A 4,115-nucleotide genomic window follows, 5' to 3' on the forward strand; every position below is an offset into this window, starting at 1 on the left:
TGGGGATGAAGACTGTGAGCCCCACGTGGGACAACCTGATCACCTTATAACCGCCCCAGCACTTAGAACAGTGCTTTGCACATAGTAAGCACTTAATAAATACCATCATTATTATTATTATTATTATTAAGCACTTACTATCAAGTGCCTTTCATTCATTCATTCATTCATTCAATCGTATTTATTGAGCGCTTACTGTGTGCAGAGCACCGTACTAAGCACTTGGGAAGTCCAACTTGGCAACATTTAGAGGTGCTCCCTACCCAACAGTGGGCTCACTGTCTAGAAGGATCTGGGTTCTAATCCCGGCTCTGCCAATTGTCAGCTGTGTGACTTTGGGCAAGTCACTTCACTTCCCTGGGCCTCAGTTAACTCATCTGGAAAATGGGGATGAAGACTGTGAGCCCCCGTGGGACAACCTGATCACCTTGTAACCTCCCCAGCGCTTACAACAGTGCTCTGCACATAGTAAGTGCTTAATAAATGCCATTATTATTATGATTATCATTTACTTTATCTGTAAATCGGGATTAGCGCAGCGCTTAGTACAGTGCTCTGCACACAGTAAGCGCTCAATAAGTACGATTGAATGAATGAAGCAGTGTGGCTCAGTGGGAAGAGCCCGGGCTTGAGTGTCCCAGGTCGTGGATTCAAATCCCTGCTCCGCCACTTGTCAGCTGTGTGACTTTGGGCAAGTCACTTCACTTCTCTGTGCCTCAGTTCCCTCATCTGGATAATGGGGATGAAGACTGTGAGCCCCACGTGGGACAACCTGATCACCTTGTAACCTCCCCAGCGCTTAGAACAGTGCCTTGCACATAATAAATGTCATTATCATTATTATTATTTTATTATTATTAATGGTATGCAGTGTGGCTCAGTGGAAAGAGCCCGGGCTTGGGAGTCAGAGGTCGTGGGTTCAAATCCAGACTCCGCCGCTTGTCAGCCGTGTGACTTTGGGCAAGTCACTTAATAATAATAATGATGGCATTCGTTAAATGCGTACTGTGTGCGAAGCACTGTTCTAAGCGCTGGGGGGATACAAGGTGATCAGGTTGTCCCACGTGGGGCTCAGTCTTAATCCCCATTTTACGATGAGGTCACTGAGGCCCAGAGAAGTGAAATGACTTGCCCAACGTCACACAGCTGACAAGTGGTGAAGAAGCAGCATGGCTCAGTGGAAAGAGCCCGGGCTTGGGAGTCAGAGGTCATGGGTTCAAATCCCGCCTCCGCCGCTTGTCAGCTGTGTGACTTTGGGCAAGTCACTTCACTTCTCTGTGCCTCATTTACCTCACCTGGAAAACGGGGATGAAGACTGTGAGCCTCCCGTGGGACAACCTGATCACCTTGTAACCTCCCCAGCGCTCAGAACAGTGCTTTGCACATAGTAAGCGCTTAATAAATGCCATTATTATTATTAAGTAGTGGAGCCGGGATTAGAACCCAGGACCTCTGACTCCCAAGCCCGGGCTCTTTCCACTAAGCCTGTAAAGTGTTATGTGTCAAGCACCGTTCTAAGCGCTGGGGGAGTTGCAAGGTGATCGGGTTGTCCCACGTGGGGCTCACAGTCTTTATCCCCATTTGACAGATGAGGGAACTGAGGCACAGAGAAGTGAAGTGGCTTGCCCGAGGTCACACAGCCGATCAGTGGCGGCGTCAGGGTTAGAACCCACGTCCTCTGACTCTCAAGCCTGGGATAATAATAACAATAATGGCATTTGTTAAGCGCTTACTAGGTGCCAAGCACTGTTCTAAGCACTAGGGAGGTTACAAGGTGATCAGGTTGTCCCAAGGGGGGCTCACAGTCTTAATCCCCATTTGACAGATGAGGGAACTGAGGCCCAGAGAAGTGAAATGACTTGCCCAAAGTCACACAGCCGATAAATGGCGGAATCAGGGTTAGAACCCACGTCCTCTGACTCTCAAGCCTGGGATAATAATAATAATAATAATGATGGCATTTGTTAAGCGCTTACTATGTGCAAAGCACTGTTCTAAGCGCTGGGGAGGTTACAAGGTGATCAGGTTGTCCCACGTGGGGGCTCACAGTCTTCATCCCCATTTTACAGATGAGGGAACTGAGGCCCAGAGAAGTGAAGTGACTTGCCCAAAGTCACACAGCTGACGATTGGCAGAGCCGGGATTTGAACTCATGACCCCTGACTCCAAAGCCCGGGCTCTTGCCACGGAGCCACGCTGCTTCTCTGTTAAACACTTACTATGTGTCAAAGTGCTAATTGGGTCGGACACAGTCCCTGTCCCACGTGGGGCTCATGGTCTTCATGTCCATTTTACAGATGAGGGGACTGAGGCCCGGGGAAGTGAAGCAACATGGCTTTGTGAAAAGAGCTCGGGCTTGGAAGTCAGAGGATGTGGGTTCTAATCACGAGAAGCAGCGTGGCTCAGTGGAAAGAGCCCGGGCTTTGGAGTCAGGGGTCATGGGTTCAAATTCCGGCTCTGCCAATTGTCAGCTGTGTGACTTTGGGCAAATCACTTAACTTCTCTGTGCCTCAGTTACCTCATCGGTCAAACGGGGATTAAGACTGTGAGCCCCCCGTGGGACAACCTGCTCTCCTTGTAACCTCCCCAGGGCTTAGAACAGTGCTTTGCACATAGTAAGCGCTTATTAAATGCCATTATTATTATTATTATGGCTCCACCACTTAATAATAATAATTATGGTATTTGATAAGCACTTACTATGTGCCAGGCACTGTACTAAGCGCTGGTGTGGATACAAGCAAATTGGGTTGGACACAGTTCCTGTCCCACTTGGAGTTTGCTGTCTCGATCCCCATTTTCCAGATGAGGGAACTGAGGCCCAGAGAATAATAATAATAATAACAGCATTTATTAGGCGCTTACTATGTGCAAAGCACTGTTCTAAGCGCTGGGGAGGTTACAAGGTGATCAGGTTGTCCCATGGGGAGCTTAAGGAATGAAGACTGTGAGCCCCACGTGGGACAACCTTGATGACCTTGTATTTCCCACCCCACCCCCAGCGCTTAGAACAGTGCTTGGCACATAGTAAGCGCTTAACAAATACCAACATTGTTATTATTATTCTCTGGGCCTCAGTTCCCGCATCTGTAAAGTGGGGATGAAGACTGTGAGCCCCACAGGGAACAACCTGATGAACTTGTACCTAGCCCAACGCTTAGAAGAAGGGAACACAAGAGAAACAGCGTGACTAGTGGAAAGAGCCCGGGCTTTGGAGTCAGAGGTCATGGGTTCAAATCCCGACCCCACCCATTGTCAGCTGTGTGATTTGGGGCAAGTCGCTTAACTTCTCTGGGCCTCAGTTACCTCATCTGTCAAATGGGGATTAAGACTGTGAGCCCCAAGGGGGACAACCTGATGAACTTGTATCCAGCCCAACGCTTAGACGAAGGGAACGCAAGAGAAGCAGCGTGGCTAGTGGAAAGAGCCCGGGCTTTGGAGTCAGAGGTCATGGGTTCAAATCCCGACCCCACCCATTGTCGGCTGCGTGATTTTGGGCAAATCGCTTAACTTCTCTGGGCCTCAGTTACCTCATCTGTCAAATGGGGATTAAGACTGTGAGCCCCACGTGGGACAACCCGATCACCTTGTAACCTCGCCAGCGCTTAGAACAGTGTTTTGCACATGGTAAGCACTTAACAAATGCTATCATTATTATTATTAGAACAGTGCTTGGCACATCGTAAGCGCTTCCCAGACTGAGCCCCTTCCTTCCTCTCCCTCTCGTTCCCTCTCCATCCCCCCATCTTACCTCCTTCCCTTCCCCACAGCACCTGTATATATGTTTGTACATATTTATTACTCTATTTATTTATTTATTTTACTTGTTCATATCTATTCTATTTATTTTATTTTGTTAGTATGTTTGGTTTTGTTCTCTGTCTCCCCCTTTTAGACTGTGAGCCCACTGTTGGGTAGGGACCGTCTCTATATGTTGCCAACTTGGACTTCCCAAGCGCTTAGTACAGTGCCCTGCACACAGTAAGCACTCAATAAATACAATTGATTGATTGATTGATTGATTGAATCCCTATTTTACAGGTGAGGTAACTGAAGCACAGAGAAGTTAAGTGACTTGCCCAAAGTCACACAGCTGACAAGTGGCGGAGCGTCTC

This window comes from Tachyglossus aculeatus, chromosome 2 (assembly GCF_015852505.1).
Source record: "Tachyglossus aculeatus isolate mTacAcu1 chromosome 2, mTacAcu1.pri, whole genome shotgun sequence".
Taxonomy (NCBI): domain Eukaryota; kingdom Metazoa; phylum Chordata; class Mammalia; order Monotremata; family Tachyglossidae; genus Tachyglossus; species Tachyglossus aculeatus.